General features: G+C 39.7%; 1 protein-coding gene across 6 annotated transcripts in view; it reads left to right on the top strand.

The window, feature by feature from the left end:
* The window catches only part of Znf385b (zinc finger protein 385B), a 306268-nt gene that overhangs the window by 144209 nt on the left and 135418 nt on the right, over positions 1-26641 (top strand). The window contains exon 1 of one of the 6 annotated variants that reach the window (XM_029537102.1): positions 17246-17311. The exons of the other annotated variants lie outside the window; for them this stretch is intronic. The gene's annotated coding sequence lies outside the window, so the exon portion shown is untranslated. Of the gene's footprint in view, positions 1-17245; positions 17312-26641 lie in introns of those variants that run through there. 6 annotated transcript variants of the gene reach the window in all.

Below are 26641 nucleotides of genomic sequence, written 5' to 3'. Positions count from 1 at the left end.
AAAAATAATCACAATTCTTACTTACATGATAATTTCTATGCTCACATGATAATGGATATTTACTTCCCAAAGGTGGTTTGTGAGCCAAGTCTGGATTCATTGGTACCAAAAAATATTCCTCCCTTAGATATGAGCCTTCCCTTCTAAAGAGTTCATGGGTCTCAGGGTGATGAAGTCTCTGCTAGGAAGAGAGCATGTTGCCTTTCTTAATGTGTCTGTTATCTTGATTTGAGTTACTACACCTCAGTAATATTAATGTTTGATAAGTTAGAATCTGTTTTTTTTTTTTTACCTGGGACAACCATATTTGAAGACAGGAGCTAGCTAGTGGCCTATTAGCTTCTCTGTAACTATTGAAGCCTTTTGATAATTTATGAATACGAATGCGTTATCTTGGGGGACAAGCATCCATTAGTTCTGACCATTCACTTTTCCCATCAAACCAAATCCTTCAGTAAGTAATTACTCAGATAGATACCTGTCACTGCACACATGGTACATGCGTTATTTATGTATTATGTGTGCAGTGACAGGTACCTATCACCTGCTGTCACCATGTTGGTTAGCAGTGAGCTATGGTATTTGATGACCCAACATGAGTGACATGCTGTTAGGTCCCATCTTCATAACTGGTTATTTATAAATACTCTTGTAATCCTATGATATTTTAAAATAAAGTTAGTAACAATTGATGATTCCAATATAATTTTCAGAATTTTGTATTTGTTTATAAACAAGAACATATAACATAGATAACGTAGCATAGCAGGCAGTGAGACTATAGCCAGTGTTTTAATCAGAGAGTAAATATTCTGAAAGCAATGAAGTGTTTTTATTCAGCCTAAAAGTGAAAGATGAGATCTAGCAAAATTAAAACATTTTTAACAAAAGCTCAGTTATTAACATTTAATATTTCAAAGCATATTGCTGAACATTACCGAAGTCATACTGCATGCATTAAACATGTTCCTATTAAATATCCCAAATTCTTGACATAGCTTCAGAGCCTCTCATATAGAAGATATGACGTCATTATGCCAATAGGCGAGACAGTCAGAAGCAAAAAATGCTTCATCTGAGAATGGTTTAAAATATGCAACTTGGGAAACAAATTACTCCCCAGTTATGTACCTTGCTGAAAAGAAATCACTTACTTTTCCCTATAATGCAGAATGTGAAGTGGTTTTAGACTGAGTTAAAAAGGTACAGAGGTATTTTTTAATTTTTAAATGCCATTTTCTTTGGATATAGAATTTGACACATTACCCTAGCCAAAAATTTAATAAGGATTGGCTTTACAAGAAAGTTTCCTTAAAAACTGTCTTATGTTTTTACTTTGGGAGAAATTAAAATATGTATAAATTATTAATTTTGAACATTAATAATATATCAAAATATTTACTTTGGGAAAATCCTCTGGATATTAAGCCCTAGTGATAGCTTGCATTTGTTTTATATAAAGAAGATTCAAAAGAGACTACCAACATAAATATTTTCATATTATCAGAAATTGTAGAAATTCTGGGTTCCAAGTAGACCTCGCTTGTCAGTTAACTCTAGCATTCTAGAAAGCAAGTTGATTCTCTAATCAGGGTGAATGGAACATAATTTTTTATACTTATTTCTTGTCCTTTATTCCTCTTCCTGACATTCCTACTGTTTACCACAAGTCCTCTCATAGAAAAGCATTTAAAACACACATACACATTTTTTTTAGTAACCTTCCCTGTATGTTAAGTTTCCTTTGTCTTCTTTTCTTTGGGCAGGTTGTCCACATCTCTGTCAGACTGTTGATACCTTCCATGGCATCAAATGCAGCACTAATCCTTAGGGAGTTTGGAGAAAATGTTCTAAAGCGTAGCTGGATTGAGATTTTTCACTTAATGTCCATTAAATTAACTAGAGTCAAAAAGAGGATTTGTGAATAACGCAGGATATGTTTTACTCCCCCCCATCAGCAGAGAATTGTGATGCCTATGAAGAGCAGATATATGCATGGGAATCTATATGCTAGGGTAAAAAGAGGTGAGTATGGCTTCATCATTGGCCAGCCCCCAGCTAACTGCCACCTGATTTCATGAAGGGCTAAGTGGCGAAACCAACCATTCACTCAACCTCCCTCATAGAACTCTTACTTCTAGCGCAGAAGACAAATAGGAGCTGGCATTCTGAGTACTGCACCAGTCATAAACCTGTGGGGTTGCTATGCCTTCCTTCCCGTGACTCAGAAAGATAATCAATATGAATGGGTGGTTTGAAGGTATTACTACATTTGCTTTGGTGTTCAAATGAAAAAGAATTTCTTTTTCAAAACAAGGCAGGCTTGGTGGTGCGGGCTGATAATTCTAACTACTCAGGAAGCTGAGACAGGAGAACTCTAATGTCATGGCCTGCCTGGACAAATTAGGGTAGCCTTGTTTCAAATTTTCCAGTAAGTGAAAAGAGGGCTTCTGAGGATATCTTTAGCATAGTGCCAGAATGCTGGTCTAGCATGACCTAAGCCGGAGGTTCAGTCTCCTGCACTGCCAAAAAAATGAGAATCTGGAAACTCTCCCTCGGCACACCAAGACTTTGTGTTCTTAGTGGAATCTCACTAAACCAAATCAATATTTCCAGATGCCTTAGAAATTCATAGAACATGGTTAACAAATACCCAGGTGAGTGTTCTGCTGTGCCCTGTGCTGAGGGCTTCAGGCTTGTAGCCTCCCTTCCTTCTCAGCACAGAGCTTTGTAGGTGGGCTGGCGACATCACAGTCCTGACTGTACAGGTGAGCAGGTAATGGCTGAGATTCATCAACATCTTAAAGGACATCGAAATGAATGGGCCTCCATTTGTCTTACTTTAATACAAATGCCAATTCCCCTCTTTTTTTCTTTGCACTGGAAATATCCTTAGTTGAGTTCTAATCAATTTCAGAGAGCTACAATTCCACAAGGAAGGCCATTAAACAGGGAGAATCAAATCGTTCCCTTTCAAATTGCTTTGAAGATGCCTATGGCACCGTGTTGATCTTTAAGAAGTATTTAAGGAAAATGTTAGCATCTTTACCCAAAAAGAACTTTAAAGATACTAATTAACATGAAAAATGCATACTCAAATACGTCTCTTTAATGAGTTACTGCTTGATTAAGCTATGCCTGTGGCAGTGCACAAACTTTCCAAATATTTAATTTATGATCAAGTATCAGGATTTTGCTCTCAAATGTAACATTTGGATTATGATAGCTTTCATTTTAAAAACTGATATTCCTTTGGGAAATCACTTTGGTCTCCACCCCCCAATCTCCCCCATCTTATTTGCTAACAATGTATGAACTCTTCTCTTGAAACTTTACAGGGAAGTACTATTGTAGGAAGCAAGAATTATAGAGTTGTTTTAAGCTAGACAGGCCATTAGGAGAATAAATGATCATATTCACAAATGCAATTCCAGTTTGTTGACTCTAAGTGGTTTGCCGAGTAGATGTTTATAATTTGTAACCTTTTGAGAGAGAAAAGAAGAAAAAAGCATTTGCTTAGTAGAACCTGGATTGGGGAAATGACTGTGTGGGAAAAGTGCCACCAACACAAACATGGAGATTCAAGTTTGCATCCTCAGAATGCATTAAATGGTGGGTAGCTGCACTTGCCTATAAGCCCAGCACCAGAGGATACTGGAGCAAACTGGACCCCTAAAGTTTAATGGCCAGCCAGGCAAGTCATATCAATGAGGTTCACATTCATTGAGAAACTCCATCTTCAAAAATAAAGATAGAGAGGAATCAAGGAAGACACATGATGTAGACCTCTGGCCTCCACAGGAACATGTATACATCTGCACACTCACACTGACATGTACATACACCACATACCCAGCACAAAGCATCCATGAAACCCAGGGTCCATCACAGGCATAGAGAGAAGTGCGCATGGTGTATTTTGGTTGTGTCTTTGGCTCTTATTTTAGAAGGTGATGGAGGAGGTCACAGTTTTAATCAGAGGAACAGGAAAGATGACTAAAAGCTGAAGCTTTCTCTTTTGACGTTGACATGTGTGTAATAGGATTGACAGGTGTGTTGCTATTAATCCTATGTGTAGTGGGTATACCAATGAATATTGCAAGCAATGGAGAAGGTATTACGTGGGCATGGCTGTGACCCAGGGTCAATCAGCAATGCAAAACTTAACAACTTGTCACATTTTATATTTTACTTTCTGTTATGAGAAAAAAAAATCTGTTGCTGTTCTCTAGTTTCAAAAGGAATAAAAGTAGCTATCATGGGTCATAACCAAGTCTATACATGAATATCTTCTTTGAGAATTTTTTCAGTACTTTTATTATAAACTTCAAACTTTCATACTCTGGCTCATGCAGCCCCAATGCTTTACCCTCCCTCAGCATAAAGCTATCAAGTCAGCTGACAGCATCTAAACGCAGCTCCCAGACACTGCTGAAGAAATACATTCAAGGTCTCTAATGCATTTCAAAGGTTTGAAGAATATGCATTTTTGTCTTTTATATTCAAAGAAAATGGTGCTGACTAAGGTACCCAAGTGGATTATATGTCTTCATTCATCCACGAGTGAAACAGCTAACATATTTATAATGCCTCTTTCACCTTCTCCTTCTGTTCTCTCCCCATGAATTCCTAAAATGTCTGAGGAGCTCAGCTGCCCTTCGTCATCTCCTTCCCACAGGGAAGTCTAAAAGCTGCCATTATGTAGAAAAGTAGGAGCTGGAAATGTTTTTCCTAAATGGAAAACTGCTGCAGGGTGATGGGATTCTAAGGACTTTTGTTGGGCACTCGGCGTATGCTGGTGCCTGAGTGGAGGGAAGAAAATGTGTGATGTAGGAATTGCTCTTGCTTAAGAAGCTCAGTGTAGTAAAAAATAGATGTGTAAACAGTAGCACTGTAGATAGAGTACAAGCAGGCAGGTGCTTCACACTGTCAATCATCTCAAATATCTATGCCCCTTGTAGAAGCAATAGTAAAGAAATACACTGCTTAATCTTTCTATATAAAGGAGCTCGCCTACCCAGTGGTTTGGGACTGAAGTTATTTGTCCTGAAAGGATATAGAATGATATGTGTGCTAACCTATCCAGATTTTCATATTTAGAGTAGTATTTTTTTTTCATCTTCGGTAGCCCGTTGTGAGACTGTGTGGTTCTGGGTAAAGTATGAATTGCTCTCCTCCAATTTGATTGCTGGAAGAAAGCATTTACTTTATTGTCAAACTTGTTAGTTTCCAATTTGCATTTGTAGTTTTTCAGTCAACTCGCAAGACTTTCTTCAACAGTTGATACTCCAAGGAAATTCTATAATTTTCAGGTAATATCCTTAGGTCACAATACTTGAATTACTTTGTTTACCACTCTTGAAATTAGGATTGGGCCTTTTATTTTATAGCCACACTGTGGGAGGCAAGCCCTATACTAAGTGAGATCACTCTACCTAGGCGAGACTGGAAGATGAGTATAAATGAGGCTTAATCTCAAACTCCATATAGAAGTGCTGCCATTCAAAGTATAGTAAGAGGCTGTCAAGCGGTTAATACAGGAAATATGCTGTCAAGATACAGGTTAGCGGCAGGCATGGTGGCACACATCTGTAATCCTACATAGTAAATTCAAAAGTTAGCCTGGCAATTTAGTGACACTTCATCTCAAAATTCACAGAGGAGGCTGTGGATGTAGCTCTGAGTAGGCCTGTCTACAGTGTGCAAAGCACAGAATCAATCCCCAGTACTGGAAAGGAAAAAGAAAAGACAAAACTTGAAGATGTGGAACCCAATGCCTCCCTCGTTCCTCATTCAGAGCAGCACAGCCAGGTCATCAGGACAGCCTGTGGACTGTCAGGAACCCACTGGGCAGAGCATGCAGAGGTCACCTCTCAGCACTCCACACTGGAGAGGAGTTTATTCAGCAGCAGCACAGGAGGGCTGTCCTCCTGAAGCTGTTCCCACGTTCATTAGCTAGTGAGCCATCATTCTCAAATGTTCTTGAGCTGGTTTGAATGTCCTGTTTCTTGTCTCTATGGCCCCTTGTTTAATTCAGTCATGACTGGTCAGCTCATTCATGATTGAAGACATACCCAGGATCTGCCATTGTCATCCTATGTGTTTGTTAGGAATCCACTTTGGGGAGAGTCCTTTTGCTAATACCATAAATCTCCCCTTCAGCAGAGTTACTTCAACTGACAAGAAGCATAGAGAGAAAATACTTCCACATAAGATTGTAGAAAGTGTTGAATATTTTTAAGTTATCTTAGAAAGATGGAAAGAGCTAGGGATTAATTACTCCATGCTGTTACTGTTAATGCAGTTTGAGACTGAGACATTTTGGCAACCAGTTGAAATGAAGCAATGAACTATGCTTGTTTCGATAGCATGAGGTTCCTTGGACATTTTATCAGTTCATTAGTTAATATTTTTGTGTGTATGTACGCACATGCATTTATATGATAAACACATCCTACAACAATCACAAGGACAGCTTGCAGAAGTCACTTCTTTTTGCCTCTCTTGTGGGTTCTGGGGATGCAACTCAGGTTTTCAGTTTTGGCAGCAAATGCCTTGCTCTGGAAGCCGTCTTACAGCCCATCTTTGTATTTTAAGAACTGTCCATCAACGTGAATGTGACACTAAGTTGTGCACCTGGTATATCATGGGTTTTGGAGTCAGAAGATTTTGGCCTGAGCTTCTGATTTGGAGACTCCCCATGTGAGCAAGTCTTTCCCTTTTGAAACTGGAGAGTGGGTGTTGGCTGAGCCACAGCCAAGTATACTAGTTGAGTAGGTCATGAAAAGATCGTGCAGAGAATACAGATACTAACAAACAGTGGAATGTCTACCCAGCCATTCTCTTAGAGCTGTGATCTGTTAAGTCACAAGTGCATTCTCTTTAATAGTCGTTATTTTCAATCTGTGATAAATGATGTGCTTTCCTTCCACGTGATTTCCACTGAAAGCCACGATTCCTCACAGAATTCTTTACAGTATCTCCAGTTAGGAATCATTCTGTTCATCGTAAATATATAAAGCATTTAATATAAAAGTCTCTTCCTTACAGCAGAGTGTCTCAGTGTTTATTAAAATGCTGACAGGTTAGACAGGAGCAAGAAGTAGTGGCATGCTATTGTGCAACAGGGGGGCTATAAATAATGGTGATGGACTGTGCATTTCAGAAATCTCAGATAAAAACATGAAAGAGAAATGGTAAATCTTCCAGAACTTGATACACACAGTATCTTCTGTATATGAATATCAAAACATTACAAAAATATTTTGTTATCTCTTTAATGCAAAAATGATGCAAAATGTAAGAAAATACCTAGAACATTCATTTTCTTTCAAAATGAAGTCAGTGAAATGAATCATTTCAAAGTAAAATCAATGCCTTTGATTTCAGAGGATATACAATAATAGTAATGCTAATTTTTCAAAGTTCCAAACATTCTGGGTATCAGAAGATTTCGAAGCTTTTGACAGTTGCTATGATGGAATTCATTATATTTGTCATAGCTTGATGCTGTTTTCAGATTTCAGGTTCAAAACTGTGGAAATGTGCCATGAGCTTCATTATTTATTCATGTCCTGTGTGAACGCCCTGATAACAACAGGTGTCATCTTTATACAGATTTGGGTTGTGGTAGATGCACCTTATCTGTCACATAGTCAGATCTACTAAGTTATTTACACATAGTAAAAAAAAAAAATGTCTTTCACATGTTTCTGATGCTAAAGTCTAAATCCCTAGCATTTGAACTGTGCCATGAAGGGGAGGCCACAGAGCAAGGAGTATTCTGGAATCCCAAAGGTAATAGCTATAAGCATTAATCATGGAGTAATAGTGATGACCCACGAGGCTGAGTTACATTTCTCATTGCTGTGTCAGATTACCTAACAGAAACAAATTGAGGCAGGGTTTGTTGCACTTTGTGTCTGTCATGGCCAGGAAGGCCTCCTGGCCAGAGCAGCTCTGGCTGGAGTAACAGGAATGGGAGGCAGATGCTCACACTGTCTAAGCAGAGAGAGATGAACGCTGGTATTCAGCTGCCTTTCTTCCTTTTCATTCATTCTGTGGCCTCAGCCCATGCAATGGTGCTGCCACTTTGAAGGTGGGCCTTTTAAAACCTCATTCAGAGAGCACTCATAACCACTTCCAGAAGTGTGTCTTCTGGGTGACTCTCAATCCTGCGACACTGGCACTCAGGATTAGCCCTCCTCTCCCCCCCCCTCGTTGTGGGGCAGGGTACATGCAAAAAAGCACATGAACAGCTGTCTGCCATCTGCAGATGAGGCCACTAGTCATCTCAGGAAAAAGAAAGAAGCTCATTGGAATGAATCGAAAGTTTGGCTGTATTTTTAAGATATCTTCCTCTTGAAATTATTTTAAACTTCCTAAGTATTTTTGAGTTCTCCAAACTTAGAATTTGTTAACTATGTCTTCTTCCTCAAGAATCTATCTTCATCCCCAAGAATCTAATTCGGATTTTACTAACTACATCCTAGATTGCAACAGAATCTGCTGCAGTTACTATGGCAACCATTGGTGTTTCCTTTTGCTGACTTGGACCTTTTTATTTTCTGGAATTCATTCTTTTTCAGATCTAGTGCATACTTCTATCTCTTCACATTGAGAGCAGATGAATTAATCTTTTGAGGGCTCTTTGTATGTAGTGAATTTTTTGTCCGTGGTCACTTCAAATTAGAACTTGAAATTGAAATCAAGGTGGAGAAACCTATGGGCAAATAGTAATATTACCTACTCAGCACCCACCCCGTGACTATATGATATGACTGTAACAGATACTATATTTCTGTCTCTTGATAATTTCCAGTTACATCAAAATGCACTTGTAGATGGTATTGGTAAATTGGTTTGTATCGATGAGATCTCTGTTTCTGAATAATTGATACTAAGATCTCAGTGAATAAATTGTGTGGTAACCATCCCTGTGCTGACCACAGGGAAAAGGGACAAAAGGGGCTGACCATGGCCGCCAGGATGGCGACAGGATAAGGACACCATTTCACCAGTGTGTGGAGAGAGCTGACATCCTATCAGGATAAAAATCATTATAGTCATCAATCAAAGCAGTGCCTACTTCATTAAATTGGGTACTACTGAACTGTTTAAAAGTGTTACTGGACCTTTTAATGCAAGATGACACTAAACCACCCATAAAAATATTTAATTATGGACTAGAGAGGAGACTCAGCGGTTAAGAGCACTGACTGCTCTTCTAGAGGTCCTGAGTTCAATTCCTAGCAACCACATGGTGGCTCACAACCATCTGTAATGGGATCTGATGCCCTCTGGTGTGTCTGAAGACAGCTACAGTGTACTCACATAAATAAAATAAATCTTTAAAAAAATATTTAATTATGATTGTTAACTACTGTCAACAGCACATTTCTGAAGTGACAGGTACCTAAAGTAGGCTCCTACCGTAGTAAAACAGTCTAGGCAGAGAATAGGACCGAGAACTTGAGCAGAACTTGCTAGGAACATGAGAAACACAATAGAGAAACAGAGTTAATGTAAACAAACTCAGTAAAAATATGAACCTTGTTGGGGGCTCAGTCTTGTTATTGGGAACTGAAAGAATGTGTTACAAACTGGCCAGAACCCTACTGGAGTTGTCCCTGTTGGTGACTTTGAAAACAATACTTTTGAAGCAGTTGAGGCTCAAGCTAAGGAGATTTTTGGGTAAAATGTGTCCTGTTTTTGTTACTGCTCTGAGAGGAACGTTAGAGGAGCGAGACTGGAAGTATACGAGTAAACAAACAAGGAACTAGGGCTCGGTTGTTCTGGAAAGTCACAGACTATTCAAATCACAAAATGTCCAAAATTAAGAGTCTGGTTATGAAATAATGGCATGGGGAGAAAAGGTTTATAGGATGTGGCTGTGAAACTCTTTAGTGAAAGTGAAAAAAATTAAAAGCTCAAAAGACTTCATCATAAGGGATTAAAGGTGTGCCTCACAGATCTTCCTGCTTAGAAATTCTAACTTGGAATTATAATCCTTAGACAGAGGCAAAGACAGAGAAGCCTGAGTTAATCAGAACCACACTTTGACAAGACCTTTCTTCATAGCCAAACGTCACTGTGCCATCAATGAGAGACTCACAAAGTTCTTGAGAAAAAGATATCATCAAGAACATCACCTTCTTGAACTGCAGGAGGGAATGAAGAAGCACAAAGCGAAAGGCTGTTAGCAACTAACATTTTCTTTTCAGGCAGAAATGGGGGTTTCTGGGTAAGAGTCCAGCCTGCTCAACGCCTTATCTTGGCCTGGGGAGAGCCTCAGCAGAAAATCAATTAAGTCCACTCAAGCTTGGGTCTATTGAACTACAAGATCTTTTGAGTGCCCAAAGTCACTGAGTTCACTTGTGATTGGGCATGCAGTAATCTAGTGCAGATATTGATCAGAAAAATGTAGTGCACGTGGTTTAGGGGAAAGAGCAAGTGGGTTTTTTATTTTTTTTGTTTTTTTTTGTTTGTTTGTTTTGTTTTTGAGATCCTTGTGTTCACTTATTCTGAAGGCCCTAAGTAAATGCTTCCACAAAAAGCCAGTTCTTTACATGCTGTATTTTCAAGATGGTTTCTATTAAGTTGTGAATGCATATTTCGTCCTTAGGTACTACGCACTCTTTTCCACTTCCTATCCATTTCAGTGTACAGTACAATGAAGCATATTTTGTGTCTCTTTAGGACCAGCGTCAAACATAGTATTATGGAATGTCTTATATCTTTCTTATGTTTTATATTATTCCATGACTTGGCAACTGTACATTAAAACACTAAACATCAACCTGAATCTCGAGGACAGTTCTAAAGAAGACCGTAGCGGGGAATTCTGTCTTCACACTCTATATATTTTTTTGTTATATCAGAAGGTAATTAGTTCTGCAAGTAGCAGAAAATAGTATGGCCTGGGTTTAAATTGTTCAGGTATCTGAGGCATCAGGGTGGGGCTTGTGAGCGTGGCCAAGTCAACACTGCAGAACATACCAATCTGAGTCATTTTCTTTCAGATAAACAGAAGGGGGCTTAGAGAGGAAAGACACAGGGTGGGGACCTGCATTGATGCACTAACGATTTGCTAAACTACTGGAGAAAGATAAGCCTGAGGACACAGCATGGAGGTGGATATGCTCTTAGGAGAAAGTGATGCTTGTGACTATACATTTTCATAAGAGAGCACATGATTTTGTGTTCTGGTTTTAAGGTATATTATACTGGTCAGGGCTCACCTGCAAAGAACAAATCCATATAGCTAATTCAAGAAGGGATTTATTAGGATATATTAAATGCCTTGCAGAATAGGTAAGGCTGTTTAAAAATAATTGTTAGCTTTTAGCTTCCTGAAGCTCTTTCACAGAACTGGGCTGCTAGCAGCTGCTATTTCCAGTGGTAAGTGTCTCCCTCCCGAACCTCTAACATAACCCACTGCACAGCAACCAGCATCTTGCACTCTATTTTGACCCATGTGAAATACCACTTTTTTTTTTTTTAATTGGTGTGACCCAAAGCATATCTAGTACTGCACAGCAATGCATATAAGAGATTTTATGTAGGGCAGAAAGGAATATCACAAGGTCAGTAGAATTGTAGAACAATTCACAGCAACCTCCCTCCTCACCCCCAAAGAGGCTTAATGAATTAAATTAACGAGACCATGAGAAACATTGCATTAGAAAAGTCATTCTTTGGGAGGCAACAATAGAAAGATCAAATACCTAAGATAATTTTCCTTGGAATGTTCCTAAATTTCAGGCTGTACTGAAAAAAAATTAATGTTTTTGTTTTCCTTTTTTCAATTTAAATTCTCTATTGGGTGATCTTAAATGGAGATAACCAGACTTTTTTTTTTTCTGTTGTCATTTATTTCATGCCCTTGTGAAAACTGGGTCGTGATACGGTCATAGATCATTAAAATCTTTTAGTCATTTCTAATCTGTGGCTAAAATTCACCACTGTCTGTTTAGACAGTGACTCTGTGTCATGGTTTGGTAACATATTGTTGTCCCTCTCATCAGCATATTTTGGCAATGAGGCGCCCATTATCTGAACTAGCTTCAAAAATACTAATGTCAAAAATAACCCCAGCTTACAATGGGCTTACAGCAGGGAGGGCAGATTTAGTAACTGAGTCAGCCTTAGGCCAACTGCCACTTGCTGGATTTGCCGGCTGAAGTCATGTTTGGATGTTATTTTCTGTGACTTACACCCAGAACCCTGCTTTAGATGTAGGTTGTAACAGAGAAGACTAGAAATCAATAGTGGTGGACAATCTCTTCCCAGCATTCACAGGTATTATAATCTGTATGGGGATGACATGACAATGGTCAGTTTAGCATCGCTGCCATTTGAGAATGCGGCAGCCTTTGAAATTTCTTTGATGCTGTTCATAAGTGGAAACTGGTGGAACGCACAGCTTCTCATTTTTAAGGCCTGTTTGGATTTTCATGAGTGCCAAACGCAATTGAATTGAAAGCTGCTCAATAACAATAGAAAATGACTAATCTCAACCAACAGATAATCTTTACTAGTTAACTACTTTCCTTGGTAACCTTTGGTATCCCTTGGTAACTGATGGTAGTTTCTTTGGCCATCTCTACCTTCATGCTTGCTTATCTTTGATGAAGCTGAAAGAAATGTGTATGTTGTTTTACTTTCCAAAACCTCTTACCCCTTCCCATCATTATTTACACACCCTGAAATTGGAGAAGGCTACTTCTTGTTCACCCTTCTCACGGAACAGGATGGGGAGGTTAGAGAGGATGACAGCTCGTACCGGTCACTATGGTGACCACATAGGGCATTGTGCTCAGGAGCTCTTAGCTCTACTGACAACCTCCCCTCTGACCACTGAACTGTCCTGGTTGGTTGAAAATTTTCCTGGTTGCCCCAGTTATGACAGAGTTAAATAATAGTGTAAAGTGTGAGAACTGTCTGAAAATGTCAATGGTAGCTGATGTGTTTGGTGAATACAGATTTTCTCATTAATAATCACAGGGGTAAAATTGCCTGCATGACACTTGAGTCTCTAGCAACCCTTGAAAGCTAGTTTATCTATTGAGAGTGCTTTCAAGTATTTAAACAGTCGTTTGTATTTGCATGTATGAAAGTTAAACGACTTGAAATTCTTGTAGATTTACAATAAGTGAGAGTTTATTTTCCATCTGTAATTTGAAAAGAAGGCTTGCTAATAAGAATTATTACAATTTAGAAACATATATAGAAATTTGATAGTACATATTCAGGGTAGACTTTTTTTTCAAAAGTAACTTTTTACCACTTGCTATTTACTTATTATTTTTCATGAAGTTGTTTCATGTAAAGATGGATTCAAGTTTTGAAATATTTTTATTTTTGAAATTAAAATATAATTATATAGCAATCCCCTTTCTGTTTCTCCTTTCCAGTGCTTCCCATGAGACACCCATGCCTTGCTCTTGCTAAATTTTATGACTTTTCTTTCTTAATTATAGGTGTGTGTGTGTGTGTGTGTGTGTGTGTGTGTATGTGTGTACATTCCCATGCATACATGAGCACAACCTGATCAATCCACACAAGTTTCTTGTATGTAAATGATTTCATAGCTGACTGTGTGGCATTGGCTAACCAATTTGTGGCCCCTTCCTTAAGGCAAACTATTTCTTCTGCTCTCAGCATTCCTTAGTAGCCTGTAGTATTAACTTTTAAGGATACCATTATTGCTAGTAATTATTGGTAAAGAAAAAGTATCTAAATAGAGAATATTTGAAATTTTTGGTGAGCAGAGCAAAAATCAATAAAGTAGACTCCTTTTCTGATACTTTAATTTTCTTATTCATAATTTCTGAAGGCTATTTTCTGTTATGTTTCAGTGTCGATTCTAGTTGCAGATTTTTTTTTAATGTTTCTTGCCTCAAACTAGGTTTTCATTTTCAGTGATAGCTAGTAATTCATGTTTATTGTAATTGAAGTATTAATATTTGGGGGAAATTTAATTGAATCATAAAGCAGTTATTTTCTTTGTCTCCTGTCCTGACAGTGCTTTTCTATAGTTCATTGGATACATAAAGCCCCTAGAAAGCTTACAGTAGCAGTCGGAGTGTTCACTTGTGAGACACTTCACAGAAGGTTGATGAAGGGATTAAGAAGCCATTAGGGTCTATCACTGTGACAATAAGACACAAAACAGCCAAATATTTCATCATTTGGATTCCCTGGGTTCTTCATAAGCAGTGCAATCATACAGCTCTCAGGTGGTACTAGCACACTTCAGTTCAGGTTGAAGGTTGTTTTTTGTTTGTTTTGGTTTTTTTTTTTTTTTTTTTTTTTTTTTTTGCCTTGTTAGTAATTTAATGCAATAACTCCATCAGGACCATGAAATCACAGAACACAATTCAAAAGGAATTTTTATAGAATATCTATTTCTGTCAGTACTGGTTTCCTGAGCTGGGAAGATGGCGCTTGGTGCAGAAGGTGAGGAATAGAGTTCAGATCCTCAGAACCAAAGTAAATGCCAGGTTAGGACAGCCGACTTCCGGTCCTTCCAGTCTCAGAAAGCGGCTGCAGGGATCCCCAGAGAAAGCTGGCCATCATTCTCCAGCTCTAGACTTGATTGAGAGACCTGCCTTACTGAGGAAGGTGGAGGGATGAGTGACCAAGACCAAGGATGATGGATAGCAACCTCAGATCATCATATGCATGTACGTCCCACATAGAAGTATGCCCACACAGATGCGAACAGGCTTAAGTCCAAATGTGCATCACACACACACACACACACACACACACACACACACACACACACACGGAAAAAGAAGGCACAGACCATTGAAAGATAGTTACACTGTACTTCTTCCTCCAGTATTGTGTTTCTCAGTTACTACATATCAGCACTGTCCTAGGCTGCAGTTTGTTGCAAGTGTAGAGTGGTTAATCACCATATCAGGCTTCCTTTTGAGCTTGTCAGTTAGTGTACTGATAGCCAGGTTCACATTTTCATAAGGACCTAGGTGACAGGAGCCACTGTTATTCTTATGAGTTAATAAAAATGGCCATTATTTATTTGTACACTTTTTTCAGGCAGATGTGTTTGCTTGTGTGAACAAGTAAAGGAAGAGTATGCATTCATAGAGGTCTTTACTCCATCACTGCTCTGGTCCATGTGCTGTCTAAATGACGGTAACAGGGGAGAGAGCTGCGAGAGAGGGGGAGTCTGGTAGTACTGCGATCTGTACTGTTACAGAAATGTGAACCTCTTTATCCTTCAAGGATGCAATTGTATACAAGTTTCCATGATACGTTAGTAAGCCTAACTCGAAAATCTCAGAACAGCTGTTTGATTGCTGTGGACACCATGTTGACACTCTAGAACCATAGAACAGACTCTGAGCCTGTTTTCTGCTCACGAAATGGAAAGAAGTGCCATGATACTTGGAGTCACTGGGACTGAAAGACTCTAGAATCCAGGTGGCCTCATGGCCTCATGGTTCCTGGAGGGAGATAGAGTTCAATTCACACTCCAAGCCCTGGTAAATCTCTGAGAAGCTCTACCTGAGCCTCAGTTTTATCTGTCAGTGAGGATAGGTCAATACATTGCATTATGCTAATCCAGGAGGGAGAAATCTTCTGTGAACCACAGGGGAAAGCAGGGGATGGTGTCAAGGAAGAAGAGTGGATGGAGTCAGCCACAGCAGGGAGCTGTTGTGGCTCTTCTCCATTTCTGCAGCTTACCAGATACTGACAGAGGTCACCATCTCCGTAGCACCCTCTGAAGGTGCTTTTAAATTAGCCTACTTAGAAGAGGGCAATTGGCAATTTGATTAACACACAGTAACTTTTTAGAAATAACTAATTAGTAAACAAAATCACTTAAGAAAGCCCTGTCTCCCACTGCTTTGTCTCTGTCTGATTGAGGACAAGAAAAAATAGAATTCAAGCCAAAGTAGGATATAATCTAACAACAATATTTTTGCTTGGTTCGAAGACCACTCAGAAGGTGAAAATAAATTTTATTGCGTAACTATAGTCTACAAATAATATAAAAAAAATATGTAACAGAGAGTATAGTGATATGGATTAAAGACAGAATAAAGAATTTCCTACAATTATGCAGAAATTTTCTAAGAGTTTGATTGTAAATGTGTGGATGTCAGTAGATGTGTATGCATAGGGAACAATTAATATACAGACACGGGTGGAGTTTGGGGGATGGGAGGTGAAGGGAATGAGCCATTCTGCAACTGGGGTGCTCTGTCTTGTGATAAGTAGTAGATAATTAGAAAATCTCTAAGGTCTCACTTAACCGTATCTTTATAGAACTGCTTCTACTATCCGGCACTGTGAGCAATGTAAGCCCAACAAAGGATTTATCTAAACGGAAAACTGAAACAAATAATATTGACATAGCATTAGTGCATAAAGTTCTCAGCCGAGGAGTAGAAAGGGAACTTTAAAAGAAGAAATAAAACTTTTGGAGCGTAAAAAGATGGATAGAAATGCCATTCACTACTGGAATAGATAGAAAAAGCATCATTAAAGAACCAGCTGCTGGGCGTTTGGCTTAAATTCCAAGTATACATTGTTTCCTGTGATGATGTGAGATGAAGTCTTAACACGATCCCCATCTGACAGAGGAGAATTCTGAGCCATAAAAGGGTTGTTTCTCATGTCTAAGTTCTCTGGAGGTGTGGGACGCGAGATCCTACCATCGAAGGGTCTGCAGCCCCCTAAGTCTTTGTAACCTATGAAATAAACATCATCTGCTATTGTCTGTGACAACTGCCCCATCAGTAGAGATGAGAGAAGTTAGCTATCTCCAAGGTTGCACACATATGCAGAGTTACCCTGTCAAACCACGGGGCTATTAAACCCCTTTAAACATATACTTCTCGCTGCAGTATGCTAAAATTTCCCGTGTAATTCTTGTCTTTGTGGTGACAGTTTAATGAGCACCGAGTTGAATATCTACCTATAATTAGATTTTTTTTTTTCCTGCAAGAGGAAAATTGGGAGATCAGCTGTAGACCCAGGCTGGAGATGAACAGTCATCATAGTGACAAGTCTCTTCTCAGCTTGGCCTGCTGCACAGCCTTCCGTGAGAAGGTTCTCATTACTGAAGTGGACAGTCCCTCCAGTCTGCTCATTGTCTAGGGACCAAAGTGAGCATGCCTCGTTGGCATTCCTTCTTTTAACCAGGAGCTAGTCAGGGGGTAGTCAGAATATTGTCTAGGTCTAAATTCCAAAACCCTCCAGTAAGATCTAGCTCTCTTCAAATGTTCAGGAAAGGTATGGATCGAGCGTTACACCTGCTTCCCGGAGGGCCCAGGTAAGAGAGCTGATGATCTTTCCTGGCTTCCTTTCGTTTGCTTTCCCCTGTGGGATTCATTTGTGGCTTGTCTGTCAGGAGAGAACAGTCAGGAAGCTGGCTCCTGCAGTCGCTGGCTTTCTGCCAATGTACATAGAAACTGAGTCACAGACCAGAGCCAAGCCCTGCGTTCATTCCCCATTGCCACTGGGTAGCGGGACTGCGGTGATGATTGTCATCCCCTTCTATCATTTTCTTTGAGATGATGACTGACAGGTGGCAAGAGTGTGATGTTGAAGATGGCTGAAGCTTCCTTATTAGTTCTCCCTGTGGTATTTAGGTACGGTCACTGTGCATGACATTGTTTCAGATGACAGACACTGGCTTGAAAAATTAAGATGAAATATGGAAAATACCGGATGCTAGAGGTGCACGGTCTTGTAAAAAATCCATTTCTGAACTCCTAAAACAAAGTCTTTGCAGCACTGGGCTGGGGTTTTCGTTACTCTTGGTGACATCTTTTCCTTCCGTGGCATAGTTCTCGAGCTTTACCCTATGTTTTCTTTTGTTTTGTTTTATTTTACTTTCCCCCAGAATCGCCATTGTTAATGGTGTGTGAGTAACATTGTACATGCAGAAGACAGTATATTCTAACACTGAAGGTGGTGAAGCAGAGTCTTCAGTCACTAAGGGGAGGGGGGGGCTGACCTCCAGGCTGTCAAGCCAATTATCCCAGCGCAGTATGCCTGCTCACAGGATCACTGGGCTGTGGCAGGTGATGAACGAGTGCTTTCTGTGGCCCTGGGCTCATTCCCAGGAGAAAGACTAAGTTGAAAAATGATTTTCCCATTATGGTGGGTAAGCGTGACAGGAGTCAGATACTGTCTCGTACATCCCTGCTGGCATGGCATGTGTGTAGAGGTCTAGGTCATGACGGGTATGATGTTCGATGTGGAGATAAGAGAAAGAAACCTTCCCATTCACTGTTCTGTTTATAATGAAAATCTGCCCCAGCAGAGTAGGCCATCTGTATTTTGAGTTTTGCTGCTGCAGGGCAAACCTTAACCTTTCTTATGGAAGTTAGAAACAGGTGCTGGCAAAGTCTCACCTTGATAGCTCACGATTCATATCCAAGTGCCCTTGACTCCTACATCACACTAGAGACCAAGTCATCATTTGAGAAACGCTAAGCAGGCTGAAAGGCTGCTCTACCTCATAGATTTAGTAACAGGCTTATTACTGTGGGCAAAGAGGAGTTGGATATTTGCTTAGTGTTCTTAATCCACTTTTGTGATGAAGACTTGAAAGGAGCCTGGAGTCAGAGGGAGTCTCTGAATCTTTTCTTCCTTGCGCTTCTGGGATGACGTTAGGCTGTGCCATCTGGAAAAGATGGTCATGTTTAACTTATACTCAAAAGCTTCAGCTCTTTGGGAGAATTGGTCATGTTTATCTTACCTAAACATAAATAGGCTCCCATCTAAGGATCTCTGCATGTAGCTTTGGTGCAGAGCCTTAATGGGCTCTTTGGAGCCTTTAACATCCTGTAGTCTCATACTAAGGGTTACTAAAACACCCCAGTAAAGCATATCTGTCAGTTTTGTATTTTATTTGTGGACATGAATATAAAAGGCAAACTAGATGTCTTTCCGAGTTATTAATAGATATACTTAATAAAGTAGATTCATATGAGCTAAAAAAGAAGTATAGTCTACTCCTGTAAGTCAACTTGGTTGCATAATTCCAGGGAAGTTCATTATTCTCTTTTTTTAAAAAAAAAAATGTTACATTTATTCATGTCTTTAGTATGTTTGTGTCAGTATATAATTGTGACATGTGCCTGGGTACATATATGGAAGGCAGAGAACAGCTTAAAGGAGTTTCTTCTATCTCGTGGTTCTTAGGGATCAAACCCAGGTCATTAGGCTTGGTAGCAATATCATGCTATTATCTGCTGAGCCATCTCGATAGCCTTGTTCTCTCTCTCTCTCTCTCTCTCTCTCTCTCTCTCTCTCTCTCTCTCTCTCTCTCTCTCTCTCTCTCTCTCTCCTATAAATAGCCATAACAAACTAGAGTGTTAGCCTACTATTATTTAATCTGAAATATTTAGAGTAAATTCTTAATCAAAAAGAGATCTTTCTTCTGCCACTAAGAATGTGGTAATGTTTAAGTTTATCTTTGGCTTTTATTTCTGAGATCTTGGAATCCTTTGAAAATGCATAAGGGAAAGCTAACTGATGTGACCAACTGGGTAGAGAGGTCTGAGGACTAAGGAGTCAAGTAAAGATGAATCAGAGAATCTGCCACGTTCAAAAGAGCAAGTCCCCTTTTCTCTCAAGAGGAAGTCATAGCTCCACATCAAGTATTTACTGAAATATCAGAGCTCAAAACTCTTTTGAAACAAGTCCCATCTGTGGCTGTGCTCTGGGTGCCCTACGTGTGGTGGGGTAGAGAAGGGAGATTGTTCAGTCAGTAAAGGACTTGTTTTGCAAGCGTGAAAACCTGAGTCAACCCACAGGACCCATGTTAAAAAGGCAGGCATAGTGGCCCATGGTTGTAACCCCAGCATTGTAAAGATAGAGACAGGCAAACTCCTGGGCCCACTAGCCAGTCAGCTTAGTCTGCTTGGTGAGTCCTAGGCCAGTAAAGCATTGTCTCTAAATAAATAAATTCCTTGATGGCTCTCGGGGAACAAACAACATGCAAAGTTTTCCTCCTGCCTCTGTGTATTTTACCTATGCATGTGCACAAAACCTACACACACACACAATGCATACAGTGATGGCTTAGTTCAGCAATATGAGTCCTAGTTTAAAGTCAGGCAGTATCTGCAATTCCTTCCCTCATTCTGTCGCACACTAGATGGATGACCTCGGTTGTGTTATTTAACTCCTCTGAGTCTTGTTTCCTTAATATGAACAATACAGTCCTAGACTGAATTCACTCAATAGCTATTGACTGAGTTCACAGTATGCACTGGCCATGTGAAATGTCATATTCTTACTGTGCTCTGACAATTTTTTTTGTGAGATACAAAAATATAAAAAGCAGCCCCTACCTTTAAGGAGCTCTGAAAGTTTAAAAGGATAATCATGTGTAAAAGCTAATACAAGATGAGAAGTATCTCTGAAATCTGTAGAGCAATCTGTGTGAGAGATTGGGGTACCGAAAGAAGAGAAGATGATTAGTTGAGATTAGTTAGGGGAGAAGAAAGCTACAGAGGTACTAAAGGGAGATGCTGGAATCAGAGTTGGGTCTAATTTCTCCCGGTGAAGAGCTCAGCTGAGGGAGCACAGGGTCCCAGGACCTCCACAGGGAGGTCCCTGTGCCTGGAGTCTGAGCATGAAACGATTATTCAAGGGCTGACTGGAGACAGAGAAAAGCCTTTGTGTGACACCAGGAGACCGGATTCTGAGAGAAGCCACCACACTCTTCTGAGTAGTGTTTTTAACTGTCGTATATACGTGTTCTAGCAGCATCGTCTGGAAATGGGTTGATGATGGCAATCGGAAGCAAGAGATCCTGTTAGAAATCTGTGCTACAGTCACAGGGGAGCTAAGGTGGAGGTGACAGCAGCAGCTTGGAGTGGAGGGGGAGGAACACGTTGTCAGGGAAGTCTTTCCCCCTAACTCACTGACTGAATGAGGGAGAGAAGGAAGGGCAGGGTTCCAGCCCTCCTTTGAAGCTTCATCTCTCATGAGCCAGGCCTTCCAAGGCCGCTAGGCCACATGCTGCAACCTCCTTATCTTCATAGATGCACTTAACAGAAAGACAGCTTCAGACCTTGATTTCTAAAAAGGCTTATTCATGTGAATTCCAGCTTTTAAACAGCTGGGATCATTCTGTTTATAAAAGGCACCCTATAAAGTGAGTTCAGAATAGTTCACGTATTAATGTTAGCCCTTTGTTCTGAAGACATACTATAGGCAAGCAAATAAGTACCACGGGTCACCCTGAATCACACAGTCTACGGTGAAAGGCAGAAACAATCCAGTGTGCTTATATTCAGCAATTGCATGAGGTAAGGTCATATAAATACCCAGGAGACTCAGAGGACCAGGCACGAGGACAGCTTGTAAGTGTCCACAATTAGCCCGAAGCCAGAACTCATGCTGATTTTCAGTTTTTACTTAGGTGCCATTGCTATCCTGCATTGAACATCGCTATTTCAATGTGTGAGCCCCGTGTCTGAAAAGCATCCTCCCTGGGTCCTGTTGTTTTGCCTCCAGCCCACTGTAAGCTGCTGGGTACCCAAAGCACACCCATAAGCAGAGGCCTGCAGCGTCTTCTGAGGCCCCCTTCCAGTGGGCGTGTCTCCCTCCTCATCTTACTTGACCTTTCTGCTGGGTTTGTGAAGCTCACCTCATTTGCCCTCTGTGACATTAGGATTGCCCTGACTTTCCCTCACTTCCTCCATTCTGTCACTGTCAGGTCCCTGTGCATCTCTTTCCAGCTTTACACTTTCCCCAGGTCACCTCATCCACACATATGGCTTCTATATATAGACGGCCTGAGTCACGCTGCTGCTTCAGAAACAAAAACCTAACTTACCGCTGTACAGCAGCACCTGACTGTCCCTTGGGCAACTCAGATTCAACATACTCAGAAGCCGAACTCTGTCCTTAAGCCTTTCTTGCTGTGATCATAGCTTCCTGTGCTACAATTAAAGACGTTAATTCCTCTGTAGGCTTAGGTACCTTTTCTACACTCTTCTCACATTCTTACCCCCACGCTCCACATGGGCTTGGTGATCTTTAATATACTAGATACGTTGCATTTGTTATCAAGTCAGTTCATACACACTTTCGGGGACTGTAAGATACACATATAAAACAAACACATACTGTTCATCTCCTGGGTTGTTTGTTTGTTCGTTTGTTTATTTTTTGACCTTTCAGTCTTCTGTGAACATGTTACCTCCTCTAGAATAGTACCTAACCACAACCCCTGTGGTCAGCCTCCTGTTTTGTGTGCTACACCCTTCTCTTGTACCAGCTCTGGTAAATGAGGAGAGAGTAGGAGATAGGAAAGGTGCTTTCTCCCTGGGACCTTAGACAGTGTCTAAAGACACTCTGGGCTGTACCAAAAATAATACTGAGATGATCTTGGCCTTTAGTAGGTAGAGGATACTGCCAATAAATATTTTTCAGTGTATAGCACATCAAAACATTAAATTATGTTGGTCACAGTCTCTTTAATGCTAAGAAACCTTACTCTATTATAATCTCCTATTTTCCCATTTCTGTCACTAGACAAAGCTTTGGTATGGAAGGGACTCTGTGATATATACTAGATACTCCTTAAAGATGAACCTGTAACTGAGGAGATGGAGGCGTCTGTGGACTGATTGTCCCCACACCAGCCAGCAGAGACAGCCTATAGTCACATAGTTACAAGGTCAGTATGTCCTGAGGTTTCACTGCTGAAGGGTTCTTGATGCCAGTTCTAATGTTTGAGGTACACACCACAAAGAGAAATGAAAGACTCGGACTGAAACTACATCTGTTCATTTTCTTGTCTATCTGAACATACCATGCCTATATTTGGCATTTTATATACTTTTCTTTGTTATGGAGTGTCAATTTATGTGTTAACACTGATTGCTAGTATCTCTATGTATTATACTTAAGAAATTTTAGCATATTGCCATAGGAAAGGGCCTGATCTGGAGGTGTGTCTCTTTAATTCAAGCAGTTAGGAAGCAGAAATAAGTGGATCTCTGTGAGTTCAAGACCAGTGAGGTCTATGTAGTGAGTTCCAGAGCAGCCATGGTCACACAGTGAGACCCTGTCTCAAAAAATAAAATAATAAAATAAAATAAAGAAGGAGGGAGGGAGGGAGGAAAAGAGGAAGGAAGGGAAGGGAAGAAAGAAGAAAATAGGTTTTGGTTCAGATTCAGCTTTAAAATTCAAAGCTTTGTAAAATTAAACAATAGTCTCAGCTCTACTGATCTTTAATTTTCTCAGTTATGCACATAGTGTTGTTTTGATGGTAATACAAATTAACGTATACACAATACTCGATAGATACTAGGTCTTCAGGAAAATACTACTTCTCTCCAAATATTCTGCAAATTAAACGTCTTAAGTTAAATGATAATTGATTTTCCCACCACATAAAATAAGTCTGGAGGTCCGCACTGCTCTGTTTGGTGGCTCCTTGGATTCGTTAAGGAATTGAGCTTTCTTTTTCCTTGGCGTCATACCAACCCAGAAATACAGACTTCTGATACCAGACAAAATGGAGTGCATTCAGGGCAGAATAGCCATAGACCAAAGCATGGTCTTGAAACTTTGGATATCACGTCATTGCCTTCATGTGACGCCCAGCAGACTGGAGGACAGTATGAAAGAGGCCATATGTTCAACCTCTTTTAAGTTCCATCCAAGAAGCGCTTTTGATACCGCAATGTATTTATATGTAAATTTTGCAAGATCTAGCATCCTATAATACAAAAAACAAGATATTATAATAAGAGAATTTATTTTATGGTTCTACACATAACATTATTTTATTATTATTTTAAGTCTGTGTATATATATATATATATATATATATATATATATATATATATTCCTTAATACACATCCCTAAATAAATTGGCTGTATTTTAATGAAAACATACAGAAATGGAGGTTATTAGCATTAATTCTCAAAAACACATTTAATTTTAAAACTCACTGGTAGGGACAGGAAATTGATTTTATGAATTTCAGTTCATATTCCAAGAACACAAAGCATATTCAGTGCCCAAATCAATATTTCTAAATCCGTTCTCCACCCATTTATGTTCTAAATCCATAAATGGGACCAGGCCTCATTAGAGGACAGAGTTGGCATTGCCAGGGATGAGTCATTTTGTTATCATATATCCCTTTTCTATAAGGTTATGGAAAGGAACCTTGACCCCTCCGCTCTTCTTTCAAAATGTCACAAGTCCAGTCCAACCATGAGAAAGTATGGAGCAAATCTAACTTGAGGAACATTTGTCAAAGACCAGACCAATACTTTTCAAGCTTTTTGAGACAATTAAAACATGAACAACTGAGAACTGTCGAAAGTAAAAAGAATTAAGGAAGCAAGTTGAGTAACACCAGGCAGGAATGGCAGCAATGGGGGAAGCCAGCAATGCCAAGGTTCAGTTAATAGAAACTGCTGATATTAATTGCTCTTTTAAGATTTAGCTAATTCACATTGTATGCATTTATTACAACAATATGCTCTATTGAGTGTGTCCAACATGGAGCTCGTATCTGTGCATAGCCACATGTGGCTCAGGAGAGCTATGAAAGAGGGCCAACACAAAATCAAAAAAAAAAATGACTTAAAACATTAGAGTAGAGTGTGTGTGTGTGTGTGTGTGTGTGTGTGTGTGTGTGTGTGTGTGTGTGTGTGTGTGAAAGAGGGGTTGGGGGTAGAGAGGGAGAGAGAGAGGGACTTGGCTGCATGATTCTTGAGTTATGTCATGATGATGTCCAAAACATTGGATTTGGTTGCATCTGTACCATAAATCCAATAGCTGTAACTCATCTGTAAGTTTGCTTTTACACCTTAATTCTGTTCAACTATAGTTAGAAAACATTCAGTGGGAAATCACAGAAGTAAACAATTATTTGCTTTACATGCCTGCCATTCTGAGTAGCATGGTATAGTAGACTTCTGCTGCCATGTCCCATCCCAGCCTCCCACCCAGGATGTAAATCATCCCTCTGTCTCTCAAATCTACACGGTATAAACCACTCAGCTAGTGTTAGCTACTCAGCCATCTTAGTTACCATATCAACTTTTGAATTTGGGGTAATCACATGTGTTCAAGTAGTTCTTATTGCTCTTGCTGATAGACAGACCCATAGTGCAGAAGTGATAGTCTTGGGAGTTCAGATATACCAGTGAAAAGCATAAATGCTTCCTTTAAGTGAACAGTAGTTCTTGAATTAATAAGGAAAAAAATTGTAAAGTCATATGCTAAGATCTATAGTAAGAGTAAATTTTATCCCCATGACATTTTAAAGAAGAAAAAAAGAAAAGTGTCTGATGTTGCTCTCCCATATCAGACTATAGAAGTTACAGCCTGAACATGTGATAGGCGATTAGTTATAATGAAAAGAGTATTAGGTGAGAGTGTGCCATATGATCTGCAGTTTCTGATAGCCACTGCAAGTCTCAGAACTTATCTGGAGTATAGGGTAAGGGGAATATTATACCAAATTAGTTTCTGTGTGTTAAAAAATGTACCACGGATAGATCAGTGAAATGGAATGATAAGTAGTTAGATAGATAAATAGATAGATAGATGGATGGATGGATAGGTAGATGGATGTATAGGTGGATGAGTATATAGAATTGGCACACTCTGCAAACTCACTGTGTTAATTTTTAAGGTATTATCTCCAATGGATACATTTGAGCATTATCTCTAATTATACCACAGCTTTGTCTAGCTTCCTTTTGACATCTGCTCAGGACATAAAGGGAGACATAAAGATAATAATAAAAGAGTAAAGTACACACACAAAAACTCCCTGTTTGCTTCTGAGCTGTTGCTATTTCTTTTGTGTTATTCTGTATATTGAAGCACCCTCTTGCCAAGGACCAGCCAGCACTCTTCTGTTAGTAAAACTTCTAAAAGCTCTCTGGATAGCTCATGGGTTTTCTGACCAAAGTCAAGAAAACTGCTATAAACATTTTTTTGTTTTGGATATTCTAACCAAGTCAGAAATCCTGGTAGAATATTTCTAAAAGTAATTCTTGGGTTTTCCTATCAAAATCAGAAAGCAATAAAAAATTCTAAAGGAGCTGTGTTCGATCTTCATACAGCCGTCTATGAATAGCTGCTAGAAAACATTCTAAAGGAGCTATGTCAGCTCTCTAATCTTTTTTTGTTTATCTATTTATTTATTAGATATTTCCTTTATTTACATTTCAATGGTTTCCCCTCTGAAAACTCCCTATTCCCTCCCCACCACCCTGTGCTCACCAACCCACCCGTGGATTTTCGGACCAAAATCAGAAATCCTGTTAGAAAAAGTTCTAGAAGAGCTGTTTTCGCTCTCCTTTTTTTTCTTATTAGATTTTATTATTATTATTTTCTTTATTTACATTTCAAATGCTATCCCAAAAGTTCCCTATACCCTCCCCCCCGCCCCTACTCCCCTACCCACCCACTCCCACTACTTGGCCCTGGCCTTCCCCTGTGCTGGGACATATAAAGTTTACAAGACCAAGGGGCCTCTCTTGCCAATGATGGCCGGTTAGGCCATCTTCTGCTACATATGCAGCTAGAGACACAAGCTCAGGGGGTACTGGTTAGTTCATATTGTTGTTCCACCTACAGGGTTGCAGCCTCCTACAATT

The sequence above is a fragment of the Mus pahari genome, chromosome 3 (genome assembly GCF_900095145.1).
Source record: "Mus pahari chromosome 3, PAHARI_EIJ_v1.1, whole genome shotgun sequence".
Classification (NCBI taxonomy): Eukaryota; Metazoa; Chordata; class Mammalia; order Rodentia; family Muridae; genus Mus; species Mus pahari.
This window is presented reverse-complemented; position numbering and strand designations above follow the sequence as displayed.